At 26.7% G+C, this 24103-nt stretch overlaps 1 long non-coding RNA gene across 1 annotated transcript; it reads right to left on the bottom strand.

Annotated features, from left to right (window-relative positions):
• Positions 1 to 300: 300 nt before the first annotated feature.
• LOC104878495 (uncharacterized) lies at positions 301 to 3482 on the bottom strand. Its single transcript, XR_009466109.1, has 2 exons — positions 3138 to 3482; positions 301 to 598 (listed from the first exon to the last, which is right to left on the bottom strand). It is a non-coding gene; the product is annotated as an uncharacterized LOC104878495 (long non-coding RNA).
• Between the last annotated feature and the right edge of the window lie 20621 nt (positions 3483 to 24103).

A 24103-nucleotide genomic window follows, 5' to 3' on the forward strand; every position in this document is an offset into this window, starting at 1 on the left:
AGTAGTAGCATCTAATTCTAAAATATTATCTTAACTTTCCACATAAATCTCAATTGGATAAAGATTTTTGATAAATCTAATCTGGTCAAGCAGTAGCACTATCATAAAGAAATCAAAACCTTGATCTCATAAAATAAAATAACCAACTGAATTAAATTACACATCTTTGATATTTGAGAGTAAAATTTATAATAAATCATGTAATATCATATAATTTTTTTAACCATGATGAAGATGTAGGAATCAAGTGTCTGTCTATTCTTTCCACTAATAGCAGTAACTAATATACACCTTAAAATAATAGAGAAAAACACTAGCATTTGCATAAGAACTAGTGGATCAAAGTATTTTAATATACAACTAACATTCAAACTTTTACAATATGATTAACAAGCAAATTCATAGCTACACAAAGACTACCACCAATAGCAATTACATCATCGCTACCAAAGCACGATCACTAGGCTCAACTGCTCCAACATGCATCTCAAGGTACTCTAGGCTCAAGGGATCTTGCTTCGGTTGCAATGCTAATGAGAGTCAATTGGCACTTCTCTTGTTGCTTCTTGAATTTAGCTAAACTTTCTTGCAAGGCCATCTGAGCATAAAATTTATACTCAATAATTAATACTCAAATTTCCTACAAACTTATAAAACAAACATATAAAAGAATATTTTAACTTTGAGACATGAAAAATGTTTAAGTTCAGGTCCATCCATCATTCACAAAAGTCTTAAAATGGAGCCTGCCATGAGTAATGGCTTTCACTTCTTGGCATAAGTCACATGTAGAGGTTGATAAAAAAATCTTAGTCTAACATGATCACCATGAAAAACAGGGTAGTGTGTATTTATTACTATAAGTATAGCCACTGGATCTACTCAAAATCAAATAAAACTAGAAAAATAAATCATTTGAACCATTCAATGATTGATCTCCAAATCTACCCCAAATTGGTTCTTGGTTCTTTGGTCTTCATGAGCCTATTCTATTTCCAACATTCATTTGTAAAACAAAAAGAAATGTTTGAGATGGTACATTGGGCTCAAGGATTTGAAGAGAAAATTGGGTATTCCAACACAAACAATAATATTCCTAATATTAGGGTTCTATAAAACACTAATTAAAATCCATAATTTCACATAAAAGAGGATTTGACAAATTTTTTTCATATGAAATTGTATGACTTGAACTAAAATCTTCCTAAAAGTAATAGATTGAAGAGAAAAAAAGGTTCTATTTAAAAGCATTTCCCTAAGAATTCTATAACCAACTTTCGAAAGCATTTCATATTATAATAAGGGAATGTTTCTCAGATATTAAAGTCCAAGTTTGAAGCACATGATAGCCTTTGTGACCCATGAATTTGCTTAAAATTTTAAAATAAAATGAATGCAAACATAAATATTGAAATGTCGTCAGAATATATTGTACAAATAAAAAGGTTTTCAATATGTAAGAATTATCAAAACTCAATGTATTTCAATTTGTAAATTTCTTATCTCCCAAATCCACGTGAGATGGTAATTTGTGGGTCAGGACTTTTGCCACTTTGAATTGTATGAGTATGCTATACAATTCAAGCCAAAAAATTATTTACAAAGATGTAGAAATAATGATGCTTAAATTAACTATGAGGGAGACCAAAATGAAGAATCAATATTTTCAAGCAAAAACCAATCCTAAGTTATGGTAAAAAAGAATGTAATTAAAAGAACTGCATCAATGGTCTCCAAGCCTCGATAATGCCTATGTCTACATTTGTTATGTAGTATGAAAACCATAGTACCATTTAACAAAAAATAAAATAAAATAAAATAAGAGTCATCTCAAATTTAAAGACTCATAAATGTAATCTGATCCCCAAAACAGAACCTAAAAAAATAATATTAAATAAATCCAAAGTTACAGAGCTAACTCATCCTACTTGGCTTAAACCTTTCTAATTCTAAGAGTCATGAACCAAAAACCATTTTTCAAAATATAAAACCAAAAAAAAAAAAAAAAAAACTCAGATAAATACACAAAAATAGACACATATAAAACTAATTAGTATAAAACCATCTCAAAACACAATTACATATCATGGCTTCTTAGATAAATTCGTGGGAAAAAAAATTCTAACTCAATCTAATAAACATAAATCCATATCAATTTTCAACCTAAAAACCCTAAAACAACAAAAGAACACATTCTAATCGCCTAAAATCATTCTTTAAAAGATGTAGAAACAACAAAATTAAAATCTAGTATGGTTTAAACCCTAAAACAATTCCTCAACTGAATGCTTGCTGTTTCAGAAGCATAAATTCCTCAACTAGAAAACTAAATTTCTCAAAATAAACACACTAATTTCAATAATGCCTACCCAAACATCCATAACAAACTTAAACCCAGTACCACCAAGCATTAAAAAGAAAAAGAAAATCACATCAATTGTAAGTATTCCTAGAATTTCCCAAAAATAAAAAATAAAAAATTAAGATCAACGATTTCTAATAGATAATCAACCAAACCACAAAACTCCAAATTAACCAAACAAAAAACGAATAAAAAAAAATCTTCAATTTATTAATAAAAAAAAATTAAGATCAATGATTTATGAGAGATAATCAACCAACCCACAAACCTCCAAATTAACAAAACAAAAAACTAATAAAAAAAAAACATCTTCAATTTATTAATAAAAAGAAACAAAATTTAAGATCAATGATTTCTAAGAGATAATCAACCAACCCACAAACCTCTAAATTAACCAAACAAATAACAAATAATAATAATAATAATAATAATAATAAACATATTCAATTCATTACTGAAATTGGGTTTCTGTTTCAATATTAAAAATAAACAAATTTCTTACCTTCAAAATTTGAGAACATTTTCCAAAAAAAGAAAAAGAAAAAGAAAAAGGGGTTTTCGAGAAACAATACAAAAGATTAGCAACTTAATTGAATCTCTGAAAGAAGCCCTTAATTTAGAGGAATTTACAGAGAAAAATGAAGTTTTGTACATAGAGAAATAGAGAATATGTAGATTTCATAGTCATGCTTCGACACACCCTCCTTTCTCAATGTGAAAAAAAAAATTAACACAAACAAACCACCATAAATATACCAACATAAAAATATATCACCTGATGACGACGATGAAGATAGAGATTCAGAGCTAGATCTTTAGACAAAGAGGTTAGGGTTTCCCCATGCTCTCAAATCTACAACATTGACTTGTGCGAATAAGGATTAAGGTTCGTTTCTCGAGATTATAGGGATTTTGGGGATATATGAGAAAATCACAAGAAGGATTTCATGGCATTTAGGTTATTTAGATTTAGAGGAAGATCAGGGAGGGTTTATGGTTTCAAATTTAGGGGTCTTTAGCTTCAGTGCGGGTGGTAAGGAAGTGAAGAGAGAGATGTTTGGGGAATTTATGTAATTATTTTTTTAACCCTTCTGGTTGCTATCTCAACGTGGATGCTAACATGGAGATTGGGTAAGGGCAAAGTGGGTATCAAAAGTCCACTCAACACAAAGTGCACAAGAACCATATTATTTTTTATATTATTGGTTGAATATCATATTTTCTATTCTAGGGTTTTGAAATCCATATTATTTCCAATGTGCCTCCCAAAATACAAGTTTCTAGTGGATTTGATTCACTAATATGAAAATATATGAAAAAAAAAGAACCTCAAATATTTTAAATTAATATTATCTTCATCTATTTAAAAATAATTTATAATACATGCACTTTTTAATGAGTCATCCAATTATTCCTAAAAATGCTCCTTTACTTGTCATGTCATCCAAATCAATTGACAACTAAACTCTTTCATAGATATTTTATTATTATTATTTTAATTATTTTATTATTTGAGATTTTTTTTTTCTCTAGAAACATTATAAAGTAAGAATTTGAAAAAAAATAAAAGTTTCTTCTAGTATTAATAAGTTAAAAATAAATTCATATTCTTGATAATAAATAAATAAATCAATAATAAATTTGTATTTATTATATAATATTAATAATTGTTTAATATAATAGAGAATAAAATTTGTTATAAGAGTTTTTCAAATATAAAATGTTTTACAATATGATTGTATTTTGATATATAGTATAAAAATAAATAAATAAATATTTTATATTAAATAAATTAATCATAATTAAAATAATTATATATTATTAAATTTATTATTTATTATTTAATAAACAACCTTATTACTCTTTGAATTAGTAATTATGATTAAATAGGATTTGTTAGACAATATTTTCTCTTAAAATTTTAGGAAATAAAAATAATAATAATCCTATTTAAATAGGATTTTTTATGCATAATATTTCCTAAACTTTTAGGAAACTAAATAAGAATCCTACGAGAAGTTTGTTTTTAGAAAAAAAAAATCTCAAATAATAATAATAATAACAATAACAATAATAATAATAATAATAATAATAATAATAATAAAATATCTAAAAGGAAGGGAAACATCCTAGTTATCAATTAATTTGAATGACATTACAAGTAAAATGATATTTTTAGAAATAATTAGATGACTCGTTAAAAAACCCATGAATTTCAAATTATTTTTAAATAGATGAATATAATACTGATTTAAAAAATTTAGAGTTTTTTCCATATATTTTTGTATTAGGGAATCAAATTCTACTTTTCCCAATATATTATTTAACAAAATATTAATAGCATTATTATAATAAAATCAGAAATTATATTTTTTATAAATATTATAAAAATATCAATACTCACATTCTCACAAAACAATTGATTTCTTTTGTTAAAAATAAATAACAATAATTTAAAATTAATAATTGTTAATATTATTCTATTTTAAATAAACTTAAAAATATACTAAGTTTTTTTTATGATGAAAACAATTTTTACTTTTTCTTTTAAAAAGCAATTCCCTTTTGTTTTTAAATACTGCTTCTAAAGAACATCAACTAAACATTGTTATAAATATTTTAAAATAATTTTTTATTTTTAAAAATAGAATATACTTTTAAATCTCTCATGAGTTAAATAAAACTCTCAAAGATGGTTTTTAAATGAAAATAAAAAATTAATTTAAAGTGTGTAGTTTGAGAGTCTTTTTAAATAAAAAACTCTTTAAAATGTGGACGGCCGTGTTGGATAGACTCAATTATAGATTACCTATTGTATGATTAATTGCCCGGTGTTCAGCAAGCTCATAAGGTACGAGTAACTTCGGCCTGATATGCCACAATCAATGGGGAATTGTACTTGCGATCTTATAGCGGATCCTATTTAAAATGTGTGTCCGGAAGAAGCACATTACGTTTTGGCCGAACTTGGATTTGTGGAAATCACCCTGGGGCGAACCCTTGCGCATCGAGCTCGCACCTAAGGATACTTTTGGCCAACTTCGCATGATGTATTTGTTAAGATTCTGAATATCTAAGGCGTTAATAAGGTGACTCAGCATACCATTTACATTTGGATCCTAAACATGTAAGTGTTTAATACCATTTACTTGCTCATATTTGTTAACGAATTGTTTGAAAATGGGAAAGCGTTAACGGTTTGTTAAATAATTTTCTATTCTTAAAAAAAAAAAAAAAAAACACGGTTGATAATTATAAAATAGAAAACGGAGTGTTTTTAAAAAACCCTTTTTAGTTATTTTTAATTATTTTCACTTATTTTTCAAAAATTGTTTTAAGAACTAATTATATAAATATAAAAAAATATTAAAAATAAAGTAATATATACAAAAGTTATTTTTAAACCATATTAAAAACATAGAAAATAGGTTAAAAATATTTCAAATTTTCAAACAAATTTTTGTTTTTACAAAATATCATATAACAGTTTTCAAAAATTCTTTTTGAGCCATGGAGGCCTTGTGGTGTATCGTTTCCCTATGCACCTTCTCAAGTTAGAATCTAATGGATATGATTATAGAAATGTGTGATCATAGAAATGTGAGATTTTTAGTTTTCTAAAAAATAATCTCAAATCTAAGCTAAGAATCAGGAAATCTTATTCTAGAATGATGAGTTGTTTTTTTATGAGACTTTTCTACCTATCAATGCATTAGATACATTAGATTTGTATGCACTATCATAGTTCATTGCTCAATTATTATAAATGATCGATGTGCTTTCATGCTATCCTCATCCACTTACCTTAAAGTTGGAAAGTTATTTTATCAACATACCTTTTTCATTAAGTCCGAGTGTCCTTGACATCAATGTTAAAACTTTGGAAAGTTATTTTATTAACATACCTTTTTATTTAGTCCAAATTAAGTGTACATCAATGTTACTAAGTAAGGAGTTCTTTGGGATTGGTTACTCTCATTATTAACATATATAATCTAGTCCATTTAAGAATTTCTTAGGCCAACTCACCTTAGGGCTTACTAAGAATCCTCTTCCACCTAGGGGTGTAAGAAAAATCGAAAAAATCGATAAACCGATCCAAACCAACCAAAATTGATCATATTGGTTTGTTTTTCAAAAAAAAAAAAAAGACGATTCGATCTCCTAACCAATAAAAACCGAACTAAACTGATGTCCTAAAACTTATATATAATTGTTTGATATTTGATAAAAAAAAAATTATATTAGATTCTATTGAAGTAATTCATTTTTTTTATATTATGGTCAATTTAATTTTAAATGCATTTAATATATTTTTAACATCAAATCCAAGTTAGTTTCAATTAATTTTAAAAACAAATTAGACTTAGGGCCTAATATAAACTTAAATTAATAAGATTTAAGCTCAAAACAAACACAAATCTACAATTAAGTTTAGGACTAAAAAATGTTAATAAGTTGGGTCAAAATCCATCCACACACAAAAAACAAACCAAATCAACCTCACAAGGCTTGGTTTGTTTTGGTTATTTCAATCCAAATTTGGTCGGTTCAGTTTTTATCACATATAATACCAACTATATTGGTTCGATTCATTTTTTAAAAACAATTTTTGTAAGGAATTTAAAATATGAGAATCTTTCATTAATTAAGAAAAAAGAAGAAGAAAATATCTCAAAATTTAGAAAAGTTCCTTAATTAAGAAAAAAATTAAATCCTCAAAGATGTCAAAATTTAGAAAATTTGGATAGAAGATCATGTTAGGATATTAAAAAGATAAGGAAACTAGATTGTCTTAATAAACTATTTTTAAGTTAAAAAATAAAAAATAGTTTTTAAAAATAAGTTGCAGAAAACATAGTCAAACATGTTTATATTTTCCTTTTGTTTTTGAAAAACAGTGAAAACAACTTCTACTTGTTCTTTAAAATTGTTCTTTATTTTACTTTGTTTTTAAAAATTGTTTCCAAAAAACAACAACCAAACAATGTTAAAAATTTATAAAAATATTTTCCTATTTTTAAAAATAAAAAATTGTTTTTAAATCAGAGCCAAACAGGCTTTTAATTTATATTTCCATCTATATAGATGCATTTATACATAAGGAAAAATATAACAAAATAGTTGGTAAGTTCAAATATAGGATTTTTCATACATCCATTTTTACAGAAGTATAAAAATACTCCTGCAAAATGGAACTCCCTAACGTATGATGTTATAATAATGGTTATGGTTATTTAATCCTAATAAATAAAAAAGGGAAAAAAAAAAGAAGGAAAAAACAATAAGAAAAAGAAGAAAAAGAAAGAACCGTAGGAATAAGAGAACACTTTATATAATTTAAATACAATGTAAAACACTTATTCAGTTGGGATGAACGATCAACATGGGAGACTCTATCAACGTACAAAGATTCTTCTTGTCTCCAACCTCAATGGTTCCAATCATCCATGGTTCTATTAAAGCAACTTCGATCAACCTCGGCATTGGGTGATCTTCGAGCAACCCCTATTCCATGGATTGGCTTCTTGTCGAGGCGCATGGGAGTCGCTGACACAACCAACCGGCGGTTTTGGCCCTTTGCATGGGTCAAGAACCCCGTTGTCGATTGATATGGCTTGTACGTTGTTCAACAAAACCATGCAAAGAAGAGCAAAAACTACCCATTGCTTGGTGATGGAGAGTCCCATGTTTTTGTCTTATTCCTTCCCTCTCAATATGTGACAAGTGATATCTGTATAGGTCTTGGATGTGGACAATTTTAAGTTATGTAATGGCTTAAAATAGAAATTCGTAAACTCAAAACCCCCTTTTTTTAAATAGGTTTGTTTAGTGGATTGGTTACGAAGGAATGGTCTCATACGCTCTACAAAGGATTTTGCTATTTCTATATATTTTTTTCACTATTATTATTAAAGGAATGGTCTCAAATGCGCTACAAAGGATTTTGCTATTTCTATATTTATCATTATTATTATTACCACCTCAAACTTTGGTCTTTCGGGGTTGATTCAGACTAGTTCTACGAATGTTTTCAAAAGTTTGAGGTCCTTTAGGGCTTTTTGAAAATAGTTCCTGGATTTGAGATATATTCCTTTCGAACTAACTCGTTGTTGATAACAAAGATATTATTATTATTATTATTATTATTATTATTATTGTTATTATTATTATTAGGCTACACAAAGGATTTTGCTATTTCTATATTAATTATTGTTATTATTATTATTACCACCTCAAACTTTGGTCTTTCGAGGTTAACTTTGGACTAGATCTATGGATGTTTTTGAAATGTTGAGGTTGTTTAGGGCTTTTTGAAAATAGAAAATAGTTCCTGAATTTCAAATATACTCCTTCAAAATCTAACTTGTTATTAATAGTAAAGATATTATTATTATTATTATTATTATTATTATTATTAAATGTTTTTATCTATTTTGTAATGTAAAAATTATTAAGATTTTATAATTTTTTTTGTATATAGAAATAAAATTAAAAACTATAAAAATATTTAGAGTTTAAATTTATTACAAAAATATAATTTTGGGGTTATTGTATCATTGATATTTGAAGCCGATTGATATTCATTAATATTTTGGGGTTATTGAATCATATTGATATTGGAAGGACGTTCATGTTCATTTTACTTCCTCCCCCTTATTTTATTAATAACTAGCCAAAGGAAAGCTCATTGTCTTAGGAATTCAATTGTTTTTAGCTTAACTTTGTGATTTAATTCTAGCCACATTTCCTCTCAAATAGAAAATATTTGAAAATGCTAAATATTTATTTAGGCATAAAAAATGATACCATGTTCCACTAGTAAATACTAGAAATAAAATGGGCGTTCTATATATTATGCATTAATACATTTAGTATTCAATTATTGACATAATATTTTGAATTTTTTATTTACTATATAATTAATTAAATAATTTTTTAATTTCAAATTATTTTTAAAAATTAGGACATCCATTAAAGAATTTAAGCTATTAGTTAAGTTTCACTTAATTATTCTTAAATTTTTTTTCTTATTTCTCTTTTTTTTTTTAAAAAAAAATTGATGAAAACAATTTCTACTTTTTCTTTAAAAAAAAAAAAAAAGCAATTCCCTTTTGTTTTTAAATATTGCTTCTAAAGAACATCAACTCAACATTGTTATAAATATTTTAAAATAACTTTTTATTTTTAAAAATAGAATATTATTTTTAAATCTCTCGTGAGTTAAATAATACTCTCAAAGATGGTTTTTAAATGAAATTAAAAATTAATTTAAAGTGTGTGGTTTGAGAATCTTTTTAAATAAAAAAGACTCTTTAAAATGTGGACGGCCATGTTAGATGGACTCAATTATAGATTACCTATTGTATGATTAATTGCCCGGTGTTCAGCAAGCTCATAAGGTACGAGTAACTTCGGCCCGATATGCCATAATCAATGGGGAATTGTACTTGCGATCTTATAGCGGATCCTATTTAAAATGTGTGTGCCCGGAAGAAGCACATTACGTTTTAGCCGAACTTGGATTTGTGGAAATCACCCTGGGGCGAACCCTTGCGCATCGAGCTCGCACCTAAGGATACTTTTGGCCAGCTTCGCATGATGTATTTGTTAGGATTCTGAATATCTAAGGCGTTAATAAGGTGACTCAGCATACCATTTACATTTGGATCCTAAATATGTAAGTGTTTAATACCATTTACTTGCTCATATTTGTTAACGAATTGTTTAAAAATGGGAAAGCATTATGGTTTGTTAAATAATTTTATTATTTTAAAACAAAAGATAAGAAAACATGTTTGACAATTATAAAATAGAAAACATAGTGTTTTTAAAAAATCCTTTTTAGTTATTTTTAATTATTTGCACTTATTTTTCAAAAATTGTTTTAAGAACTAATTATACAAATATAAAAAATGATTAAAAATAAAGAAATATACACAAAAATTATTTTTAAACCATATTAAAAACATAGAAAATAGGTTAAAAATATTTCAAATTTTCTAACAAACTTTTGTTTTTACAAAACATCATATAACAGTTTTCAAAAATTGTTTTTGAGCCATGGAGGCCTTGTGGTGTATCGTATCCCTATGCACCTTCTCAAGTTAGAATCTAATGGATATGATTATAGAAATGTGTGATCATAGAAATGTGAGATTTTTAGTTTTCTAAAAAATAATCTCAAATTTAAGCTAAGAATCAGGTTATCTTATTCTAGAATGATGAGTTGTTTTTTTATGAGACTTTTCTACATATCAATGTTTTAGATACATTAGATTTGTATGCACTATCATAGTTCATTGCTCAATTATTATAAATGATCGATGTGCTTTCATGCTATCTTCATCCACTTGCCTTAAAATTGGAAAGTTATTTTATCAACATACCTTTTTCATTAAGTCCGAGTGTCCTTGACATCAATGTTAAAACTTTGGAAAGTTATTTTATTAACATACCTTTTTATTTAGTCCAAATTAAGTGTACATCAATGTTACTAAGTAAGGAGTTCTTTGGGATTGGTTACTCTCATTATTAACATATATAATCTAGTCCATTTAAGAATTTCTTAGGCCAACTCACCTTAGGGCTTACTAAGAATCCTCTTCCATCTAGGGGTGTAAGAAAAATAAAAAAAATCGCTAAACCAATCCAAACCAACCAAAATCGATCATATTGGTTCGTTTTTCAAAAAAAAAAAAAAAAAGGGTTCGATTTAAGAATTTTGAAAACTGATCTTGTCAATTCGATTTTTAATTTTCTTGTCTCCTAACCAATAAAAACAGAACTAAACTGATGTCCTAAAACTTATATATAATTGTTTGATATTTGATAAAAAAAAATTATATTAGATTCTATTAAAGTAATTCATTCTTTTTATATTATGGTCAAATTAATTTTAAATGTATTTAATATATTTTTAACATCAAATCCAAGTTAGTTTAAATTAATTTTAAAAATAAATTTTACTTAGGGCCTAATATAAAATTAAATTAATAAGATTTAAGCTCAAAACAAACACAAATCTACAATTAAGTTTAAGACTAAAAAATGTTAATAAGTTGGGTCAAAATCGATCCACAAAAACCAAACCAAACCGACCTCACAAGGCTTGGTTTGTTTCAGTTCTTTCAATCCAAATTTGGTCAGTTCAATTTTTATCACATATAATACCAACTATATTGGTTCGATTCATTTTTAAAGACCGTTTTTGTAAGGATTTTAAAATATGAGAATCTTTCATTAATTAAGAAAAAAAATTAAATATCTCAAAATTTAGAAAATTTCCTTAATTAAGAAAAAAAATTAAATCCTCAAAGATGTCAAAATTTAGAAAATTTGGATAGAAGATCATGTTAGGATATTAAAAAGATAAGGAAACTAGATTCTCTTAATAAACTGTTTTTAAGTTAAACAATAAAAAACGGTTTTTAAAAATAAGTTATAGAAAACATGGTCAAACATGTTTATATTTTCTTTTTGTTTTTCAAAAAAACAGTGAAAACAACTTCTACTTGTTCTTTAAAATTGTTTCCAAAAAATAACAGCCAAACAATGTTAAAAATTTATAAAAATATTTTTCTATTTTTAAAAACAAAAAACTGTTTTTAAATCACAGCCAAATGGGCTTTTAATTTATATTTCCATCTATATAGACGCATTTATACATAAGGAAAAATATAACAAAATAGTTGGTAAGTTCAAATATAGGATTTTTCAAACATCCATTTCTACCAGGAGTATAAAAATGCTCCTGCAAAATGGAACTCCCTAACATATGACATTATAATAATGGTTATGGTTATTTAATTCCAAAAAATAAAAAGGGGAAAAATGATAAAAAAAAAAAAAGAAGTAGAAGAAGAAGAAGAAGAAGAAGAAAGAACCGTAGGAATAAGAGAACACTTTATATAATTTAAATACAATGTAAAACACTAATTCAATTTGGATGAACGATCAACATGGGAGACTCAATCAACGTACGAAGATTCTTCTTGTCTCCAACCTCAATGGTCCCAATCATCCACGGTTCCATTAAAGCAGTTTCGATCAACCTCGGCATCGGGTGATCTTCGAGCAACCCCTATTCCATGGATTGGCTTCTTGTCGAGGCGCATGGGAGTCGCTGACACAACCAACCGGTGGTTTTGGCCCTTTGCATGGATCAAGAACCCCATTGTCGATTGATATGGCTTGTACGTTGCTCAGCAAAACCATGCAAAGAAGAGCAAAAACTACCCATTGCTTGGTGATGGAGAGTCCCATGTTTATGTCTTATTCCTTCCCTCTCAATATGTGACAAGTGATATCTTTATAGGTCTTGGATGTGGACAATTTTAAGTTATGTAATGGCTTAAAATAGAAATTCATAAACTGAAAACCCCTTTTTTTAAATAGGTTTGTTTAGTGGATTGGTTACGAAGGAATGGTCCCGTAGGCTCTACAAAGGATTTTGCTATTTCTATATTTATTATTATTATTATTACCACATCAAACTTTGGTCTTTTGAGGTTGATTTGAACTAGTTCTACGGATGTTTTCAAAAGTTTGAGGTCCTTTAGGGCTTTTTGAAAATAGTTCCTGAATTTCAGATATATTCCTTTCAAACTAACTCGTTGTTGATAACAAAGATATTATTATTATTATGATTATTATGATTAGGCTACACAAAGGATTTTTTTTATTTCTATATCTACAAAGGATTTTGCTATTTCTATATTAATTATTGTTATTATTATTATTACCACCTCAAACTTTGGTCTTTTGAGGTTAACTTTGGACCAGATCTATGGATGTTTTGGAAATTTTGAGGTTGTTTAGGGCTTTTTGTAAATAGAAAATAGTTCCTGAATTTCAAATATACTCCTTCAAAATCTAACTTGTTATTAATAGTAAAGATATTATTATTATTATTATTAGTATTATTGTTAAATGTTTTTATCTATTTTGTAATGTAAAAATTATTAAGATTTTATAATTTTTTTGGTATATAGAAATAAAATTAAAAACTATAAAAATATTTAGAGTTTAAATTTATTACAAAAATATAATTTTGGGGTTATTGTATCATTGATATTTGAAGGCCGATTGATATTCATTAATATTTTGGGGTTATTGAATCATATTGATATTGGAAGGACGTTTTATGTTCATTTTACTTCCTCCCCCTTATTTTATTAATAACTAGCCAAAGGAAAGCTCATTGTCTTAGGAATTCAATTGTTTTTAGCTTAACTTTGTGATTTAATTCTAGCCACATTTCCTCTCAAATAGAAAATATTTGAAAATGCTAAATATTTATTTAGGCATAAAAAATGATACCATGTTCCACTAGTAAATACTAGAAATAAAATAGACTTTCTATATATTATTCATTAATACATTTAGTATTCAATTATTGACATAATATTTTGAATTTTTTATTTACTATATAATTAATTAAATAATTTTTTAATTTCAAATTATTTTTAAAAATTAGGACATCCATTAAAGAATTTAAGCTATTAGTTAAGTTTCACTTAATTATTCTTAATTTTTTTCTTATTTCTTTATTTTTTTTGTTTTTTTAAAAATTGATGAAAACAATTTTTACTTTTTATTTTAAAAAAAAAAAAAGCAATTCCCTTTTGTTTTTAAATACTGCTTCTAAAGAACATCAACTAAACATTTTTATTAATATTTTAAAATGAATTTTTATTTTTAAAAATAGAATATTATTTTTAAATCTCTCATGAGTTAAATAAAACTCTCAAAGATGGTTTTTAAATGAAAATAAAAAATTAATTTAAAGTGTGTAGTTTGAGAGTCTTTTTAAATAAAAAAGACTCTTTAAAATGTGGACGGTCGTGTTGGATGGACTCAATTATAGATTACCTGTTGTATGATTAATTGCTCGGTGTTCAGCAAGCTCATAAGGTACGAATAACTTTGGCCCGATAATCTGTGTGTCCGGAAGAAGCACATTACGTTGTGGCCGAACTTGGATTTGTGGAAATCACCCTGGGGCGAACCCTTGCGCATCGAGCTCGCACCTAAGGATACTTTTGGCCAACTTCGCATGATTTATTTGTTAGGATTCTGAACATCTAAGGCGTTAATAAGGTGACTCAGCATACCATTTACATTTGGATCCTAAATATGTAAGTGTTTAATACCATTTACTTGCTCATATTTGTTAACAAATTGTTTGAAAATAGGAAAGCATTACGGTTTGTTAAATAATTTTCTATTCTTTAAAACAAAAAGATAAGAAAACACGTTTGATAATTATAAAATAGAAAACAGAGTGTTTTTAAAAAACCCTTTTTAGTTCTTTTTAATTATTTTCACTTATTTTTAAAAAATTGTTTTAAGAACTAATTATATAAATATGAAAATGATTAAAAATAAAGTATTATGTACAAAAGTTATTTTTAAACCATATTAAAAACATAGAAAATAGGTTTAAAATGTTTCAAATTTTCAAACAAATTTTTGTTTTTATAAAACATCATATAACAGTTTTCAAAAATTCTTTTTGAGCCATGGAGGCCTTGTGGTGGATCGTATCCATATGCATCATCTCAAGTTAGAATCTAATGGATATGATTATAGAAATGTGTGATCATAGAAATTTGAGATTTTTAGATTTCTAAAAAATAATCTCAAATCTAAGCTAAGAATCAGGAAATCTTATTCTAGAATGATGAGTTGTTTTGTGATGAGACTTTTCTACATATCAATGCTTTAGATACACTAGATTTGTATGCACTATCATAGTTCATTGCTCAATTATTATAAATGATCGATGTGCTTTCATGCTATCCTCATCCACTTACCTTAAAGTTGGAAAGTTAATTTATCAACATACCTTTTTCATTAAGTCCGGGTGTCCTTGACATCAATGTTAAAACTTTGGAAAGTTATTTTATTAACATACCTTTTTATTTAGTCCAAATTAAGTGTACATCAATGTTACTAAGTAAGGAGTTCTTTGGGAATGGTTACTCTCATTATTAACATATATAATCTAGTCCATTTAAGAATTTCTTAGGCCAACTCACCTTAGGGCTTACTAAGAATCCTCTTCCACCTAGGGATGTAAGAAAAATCGAAAAAATCGATAAATCGATCAAAACCAACCAAAATTGATCATATTGGTTCGTTTTTCAAAAAAAAAATTAAAAAAACGGTTCGATTTGAGAATTTTGAAAATTGATCTTGTCAATTCAATTTTTTATTTTCTTGTCTCCTAACCAATAAAAACATAACTAAACTGATGTCCTAAAACTTATATATAATTGTTTGATATTTGATAAAAAAAAATTATATTAGATTCTATTAAAGTAATTCATTCTTTTTATATCATGGTCAAATTAATTTTAAATGTATTTAATATATTTTTAACATCAAATCCAAGTTAGTTTAAATTAATTTTAAAAACAAATTAGACTTAGGGCCTAATATAAACTTAAATTAATAAGATTTAAGCTCAAAACAAACACAAATCTACAATTAAGTTTAGGACTAAAAAAATGTTAATAAGTTGGGTCAAAATCGATCCACAAAAACCAAACCAAACCGACCTCACAAGGCTTGGTTTGTTTCGGTTCTTTCAATCCAAATTTGGTCGGTTCAGTTTTTATCACATATAATACCAACTATATTGGTTCGATTCATTTTTTAAAAACCGTTTTTGTAAGGATTTTAAAATATTAGAATCTTTCATTAATTAAGAAAAATAAATAAATATCTCAAATTTTGGAAAATTTCCTTAATTAAGAAAAAAATTAAATCCTTAAAGATGTCAAAATTTCGAAAATTTGGATAGAAGATGTTAGGATATTAAAAAGATAAGGTGTTTTTAAGTTAAAAAATAAAAAATAGTTTTTAAAAATAAGTTGCAGAAAACATGGTCAAACATGCTTATATTTTCTTTTTGTTTTTGAAAAATAGTGAAAACAACTTCTACTTGTTCTTTAAAATTGGTCTTTATTTTACTTTGTTTTTAAAAATTGTTTCCAAAAAACAACGGCCAAACAATGTTAAAAAATTGTAAAAATATTTTCTATTTTTAAAAACAAAAAATTGTTTTTAAATCACAACAGCTTTTAATTTATATTTCCATCTATATAGACGTATTTATACATAAGGAAAAATATAACAAAATAGTTGGTAAGTTCAAATATAGGATTTTTCAGACATCCGTTTTTACCAAGAGTATAAAAATACTCCTACAAAATGGAACTCCCTAATGTATGATGTTATAATAATGGTTATGGTTATTTAATTCCAATAAATAAAAAAGGGAAAAACGATAAAAAGAAGAAGAAGAAGAAGAAGAAAGAACCGTAGGAATAAGAGAACACTTTATATAATTTAAATATTATGTAAAACACTAATTCAGTTGGGATGAACGATCAACATGGGAGACTCTATCAACATACAAAGATTCTTCTTGTCTCCAACCTCAATGGTTCCAATCATCCACGGTTCTATTTAAGCAGCTTCGATCAACCTCGGCATCGGGTGATCTTCGAGCAACCCCTAGTCCATGGATTGGCTTCTTGTCGAGGCGCATGGGAGTCGTTGACACAACCAACCGGCAGTTTTGGCCCTTTGCATGGGTCAACAACCCCGATGTCGATTGATCTGGCTTGTACATTGTTCAGCAAAACCATGCAAAGAAGAGCAAAAAATACCCATTGCTTGGTGATGGAGAGTCCCATGTTTCTGTCTTATTCCTTCCCTCTCAATATGTGACAAGTGATATCTTTATAGGTCTTGGATGTGGACAATTTTAAGTTATGTAATGGCTTAAAATAGAAATTCGCAAACTGAAAACCCCCTTTTTTAAAATAGGTTTGTTTAGTGGATTGGAAGGAATGGTCCCGTAGGCTCTACAAAGGATTTTGCTATTTCTATATATTTTTTCACTATTATTATTAAAGGAATGATCTCAAAGGCCCTACAAAGGATTTTGCTATTTCTATATTTATTATTATTATTATTATTACCACCTCAAACTTTGGTCTTTCGAGGTTGACTTCAGACTAGTTCTATAGATGTTTTCAAAAGTTTGAGGTCCTTTAAGGCTTTTTGAAAATAGTTCCTGAATTTGAGATATATTCCTTTCAAACTAACTGGTTGTTGATAACAAAGATATTATTATTATTATTATTATTATTATTATTATTATTATTATTATTGTTATTATTATTATTGTTATTATTAGGCTCCACAAAGGATTTTTTATTTTTATATCTACAAAGGATTTTGCTATTTCTATATTAATTATTGTTATTATTATTATTACCACCTCAAAATTTGGTCTTTCGAGGTTAACTTCAGACCAGTTCTATGGATGTTTTGGAAATTTTGAGGTCGTTTAGGGCTTTTTGAAAATAGAAAATAGTTCCTGAATTTCAAATATACTCCTTCTAAATCTAACTTGTTATTGATTGTAAAGATATTATTGTTATTATTATTATTATTATTATTATTATTATTATTATTATTAAATGTTTTTATCTATTTTGTAATGTAAAAATTAAGATTTTATAAAATTTTTTGTATATAGAAATAAAATTAAAAACTATAAAAATATTTAGAGTTTAAATTTATTACAAAAATATAATTTTGGGGTTATTGTATCATTGATATTGAAGGCCGATTGATATTCATTAATATTTTGGAGTTATTGAATCATATTGATATTGGAAGGACGTTTCATGTTCATTTTACTTCCTCCCCCCTTATTTTATTAATAACTAGCCAAAGGAAAGCTCATTGTGTTTGGAATTCAATTCTTTTTAGCTTAACTTTGTGATTTAATTCTAACCACATTTCCTCTCAAATAGAAAATATTTGAAAATGCTAAATGTTTATTTAGGCATAAAAAATGATTTTTAGTTGTTATGCATTGTCCAAAACAAAGATTTTTAGTTGTTGTAGCAAAGAAAGAGAAGTTATGAAGAAATAAATATGCCTAAATCAATAACTGGTTTTATTATGGGATAGCTCATGATGTTCATATCAATCTATTATGCAACCTCTTCATCTAGCATTGGGTAAATGAACAAATAGGTGCACAAAAACATAAGAAGTAGATGGGCTTTCACGTAGATCGAGCACCTAAAATAAACACAAAAATACTCACAACCAAAGCAAAACAAGCATATTATAAAAAATTATAGGTAAGCAGGCACAAACCTAAATGGATGATAACTTGATTTAATATGTTAGCATCCATAGTCTTCCTTCTTACCATTCATTTCAAAAGACTTTGAATGCTTTCTTTAGATATCCATTTTTCAACTTCAATGAATAAACTGGATGCTAGAAACCTATAACTCTTGTTTGAAACTCATGATCTTAAATTGAGAACAAAAGGAACAAAATCCTCTTTCCTTTTTTTTTTTTGTCTTTCATTTGACTTTCTCATAAAATTACTAATATATATCTATATATACACACACATGTATATGTATATACTTTAGGTAAATGGAATAAAACAAATTGATATCGGTGTGATCTAATCCATAATCAACTATCAATCTGGAACTTGAGGAATCATTCTTCTTTTCTTTTCTTTTTTTTGTATATGAAATGTAGGATTTTACTAAGTTAATTGTTAAAAAAAATAAAAGCCTTGGCTGCAAAGTAATGAAAAGAGAAAGAGAGAAAGTACTGAAAATAAAATGAATTAAAAAGAAATTGGAATACAATTAATAGGAAACTTAATAAATAAAGGGTGTTTTGCAAATTATGAGAGGGCAACTAAGTTACAAGTAAATAAAAAACATTAACGATTGGTTTCATACACTTTTTAAAAATAAAAAATAAAAATGAAAAATTTATTTTAAATTTAAAAATTCTTATAGAAAAATTATTAACTTATATTATGTTGTTAAAACTTATTTTTAAAATTATATTTTTATTTAGTTTTTAAAAACCATTATATATTTTGAAAAACTTATTATTATTTTTTGTTTCTAAAGATAGAAAATAACATCCAGATTAAATTAAATAATTTCATATTAAAGAAAAATATATAATATATGAAAAGATATAAAAGAAATATAATTTTTGTTCTAAAAATATTTTAAAAATAATCAAAAGAATTAAAATCTCAATAGAAAATTTTTCATCATTTTGGTAAATTTTATATCAAAATCTTAATGTTTTTAAAACAATTTTGCAATTTTCGTAATAAAATTGTAATTTGTTTAAATAAATAATATAAATGAGTGATGGAAATTTTTATTCAATAATTATCTATAATATAATAAGTATTATTATTAATTCACTACTATTTAATTAAATTGAAAGTTTAAAAGATTTAAATACCAAAAAATGAATGGAAATCATCACTATTACAGTTATAAAAATTAAGTAAAATGTTTCATGTTAAAAATAATTTATTTCAATGAAGAAATGAAAAATAGGTTAGGATAAGAAGAAAAAATAATAATAATAAATATGAGTATTCATTTTATTTATTTTCTCAAAACACACTCAAATATGATTTAAAATACTTCAAATTTGTTATTAAAAAAAAAACATGAACTACCCTTACTATCCTTCATCCCAATTCTAAATCTGAAATTAAAAAAAAATACTTTGTGATGATCTCCTACCATAAATAAACTTCTCCCCATATATATTATAAATAAATCAAAATTAATGGTCGAGATATCATATCGGTGGATCATGGGGTGCTCATTCAAATAGGATGAAGGATGGATAGTTGTACCGGAGGGGCACCAAACTGTGTTGGAGATGAATGCCCAGTTTAAGAGGTTTCCCACAAACATTAACCTTTTCTTTCATAGTTTTTTAAAGCAGTTTTTGGATTGAATTTGAATATAAAATCAAAATGAAGTATTGAATTGGAATGTAAAATCAAAATGAAGTTATAAACATACAAATTTCTTTTAAGTCAAGTAGTTAAAACATTAAATTAAATCCCTATTGAAATAGTTGATGGAATAGAAATTGGAGACAAATGAAGAGATTAATTAAAACCTTAACTAAATGAAAAATGTTATAAAAATATGAGATTTTGTACCACTATGGTAACTTGTGGATGATCATCCATAAATATCTTTGTAACTCCCTGTAAAAGGGAGAGACCCCTAATGAAATTCAAGAGAGTTTTCTCATGCATTCTATTTTCTCTTTCTTGCTTTCTTCTTTTCTCACTTTGTTTTACAACACGTTATCAACACAAATAGTCTCTACAAAATAAACATAAAGATTTTTCTCTATTCAAAGAAACAAGAAAGACGTTCTTCTCTTTAGAGAAATAAAAAGACGTTCTTCCCTTCAAAGAAATAGAAAAACTTTCTCTTTTCTTTCTCACAAAAAGGTATGTGATAAACTTATATCATGATTTTCTACTTTATTACCCTTTGACTCTCCATTTTCACTTATTTTATTCGAATGCATAAATATGTACAATCCTTATAACCAAAAGTTATGAGATAAATTATAAATTATAGGGTAAATTCATAACCAGAAGTTATGAAAAATATGTACAATCCCTATAACCAGAAGTTATGGGATAAATTATAAATTATAAATTATAGGGTAAATTCATAACTAGAAGTTATGAAAAATATGTGTAATTCCTATATCCAAAAGTTATGAGAAAAATTACAAAATTACAAATACATGACCAGAAGTTATATATATAATCCCTAATTATTTGTTTTTAATTATATAGTATAACTGGAAGTCATACCAAACAATATTATATAGCCAGAAGCTATAAAATAAATAAATAAATTTTCATAGCCTGAAGCTATGTATAAATCTATATAATGAGAAAGTTTATAGCTTGGAGCTATGTACAAATCTACATAATGAATAGTTCATGGCCTAAAGTTATGCACAAATTTATATAAAAAACAGTTTATAGGTTGAAGCTATGTACAAATTTAAATATTTTCTTGTTCTGACAAAATAATCATGGCTTGAAACTATGAAAGATATTAACTTTTAATTTCTTTAATTTCTTTTAATTATATTGTGAAACTTGAAGTTATACATAAATGGTTCATAGCTTGAAGTTAAGTACAATTTTAAATATTTTCTTATTCTGACAAAATAATCATGGCCTGAAGCTATGACAGATATTAACTTTTAATTTCTTTAATTTCTTTTAATTATATTGTGTAATTAGAAGTTATACATAAATAGTTCATAGCCTGAAGTTATGTACAATTTTAAATATTTTCTTATTCTAACAAAATAATCATGGTCTGAAGCTATGAAAGATATTAACTTTTAATTTCTTTTAATTATATTGTGTAACTAGAAGTTATACATAAATAGTTCATAGCCTAAAGTTATGTATAATTTTAAATATTTTCTTGTTCTGACAAATTAATCATAGCCTGAAGCTATGACAGATATTAACTTTTAATTTCTTTTAATTATATTGTGTAACTAGAAGTTATACATAAATAGTTCATAGTCTGAAGCTATGTACAATTTTAAATATTTTCTTGTTCTGACAAAATAATCATGACCTGAAGCTATGACAGATATTAACTTTTAATTTATTTAATTTCTTTAAATTATATTGTGTAACTAGAAGTTATACATAAATAGTTCATATCTTGAAGCTATGTACAAATTTGAATATTTTATTGTGTTGTATATTCTCTCATTGTTTTTATACAACATATTAAGTCATCATCAATGACTAATATTTTTCCATTGATTTTAACTATTTCTCTATGATAATATTTCTTCAACTCTATAAAGATGAGGTCTTTATGACAATGTTTTATGACTTGTTACTTTGATGAAACTCTTGTCTCATTAATTGCACAACATTGATGATAGACAATGTTAATGCTATATCAGGTGATAGAAACCTGATTAAAGGCTCTAGAAGAGCTTATACCATGTCACTAGTAGTATTTGATTCCATGCAAATGACACTTTATACGATGCTAGATTCAAAAGAATCTTGTAAGACCAACTTGGTCCCCCGAGGTAAAAGGTTGTATGGATGTACATTATAAAACAAGAAGTTTTTATTTAGTGACTAGTTTACCTATACACTTAAAAGGTAGAATGACATATTGTGCAGATTATCATTTTAATGAGACAATTTTCTCACCATTAGGGGAAGAAAAGCCAATTCCAGAAGAACGACATGAAATTATTGGAATGCATTGACTTTCACTTATCTTGACCCCCATACCAATCAATGTGAACTAGAAGTTTAAAAGATTATTTATTTGCAAAATCTTGCAAATCAATTACCAAATGCATTCATTGATACAAAGAAAGTGACAAAGTCATATATCCTGGCTACAAATACTCCAGCACGGATTGATGTCCATGTAGGACAGTTAACAAATGAATCTAATATACGCCTGAAGCATGGTAGACCTGTCGACTCAAATGATGTAACTCCTCGAAAGAAGAGAACCTAAGAAAAACTTGACACTCTAAAAGAGGCCATCAAAATGACTGATCAGTTTAAAATTAATAAATTTATAGCCCTAGAAGAGACACAAATAATGTAAAAAGCCCCTAAAGAGACACATATTGAACAAGAAACCCCTAAAGAGGCACATGTTGAACAAGAAGCCCCTGAAGAGGCACATATTGAACAAGAAGCCCTTAAAGAGGCACATATTGAACGAGAAGCCCCCGAAGAGACATAGGTACCTGAAAATTGTGAGATCTCAATAAGTTATGTACACATGGGAGAAAAATGGGATCGAAATAATATTGTTATTAACAATATTTTCACTTTCCAAGTGGCCTCCGATATCATAAGAAATGATGAAGATCCCGAACCACGAAATGTGGAAGAATGTCGACATAGAAATGATTGTCCAAAATGCAAAGAAGCTATGTAGGCAAAGTTAAACTCATTAACAAAATGAGAAGTTTTTGGATCTGTAGTCCAAACACCTGAAAATGTAAAGCCTGTTGGGTACAAATGGGTATTTGTACGAAAACGCAGTGAGAATAATGAGATCATAAGATATAAAGCACGATTAGTAGCACAAGGTTTCTCGTAGAGACCTGGTATTGACTACAAGAAAATATACTCTCCCATCATGGATGCAATCACATTTCGTTTCTTAATTAGTTTGGCAATCCCAAAAAGACTAGATATGTGTCTCATGGATGTTATTACAACATATTTATACAGATCCATGGATAATGATATATACATGAAAATCCTTTAAGGATTTAAATTGCCTGAAGCAAATTGTACAAAGTCTTATAGCATGTACTCAATCAAGTTACAACGATCCTTGTATGGATTAAAGCAATATGAACGCATGTGGTATAATCACCTTAGCGATTACTTCCTAAAAGAATGGTATATGAATAACCCTATATGCCCATGCATCTTCATTAAGAAATCAGAAATCAGATTTGCAATTATTTCAGTGTATGTTGATGACTTAAATCTTGTTGGAACTCCTAAAGAGCTCACAAGAACAACAAATTACTTTAAAAAAAAAAGAATTTGAGATGAAAAATCTTGGAAAAACAAAATTTTGTCTTGGCCTGCAGATCGAGCATTTTCCAAATGGAGTTTTAGTACATCAATCAACATACAGTAAGAAAGTTTTGAATCGTTTTTTTATGGATAAAGCACATCCTTTAAGTTCTCCAATGGTTGTTAGATCACTTGATGTGAAAAAATACCCATTTCGTCCTTGCGAAAAAAAATGAAGAATTACTTGGTCCTGAAGTTCCATATCTTAGTGTTATTGGTGC

The sequence above is a fragment of the Vitis vinifera genome, chromosome 7, assembly GCF_030704535.1.
Source record: "Vitis vinifera cultivar Pinot Noir 40024 chromosome 7, ASM3070453v1".
Classification (NCBI taxonomy): Eukaryota; Viridiplantae; Streptophyta; class Magnoliopsida; order Vitales; family Vitaceae; genus Vitis; species Vitis vinifera.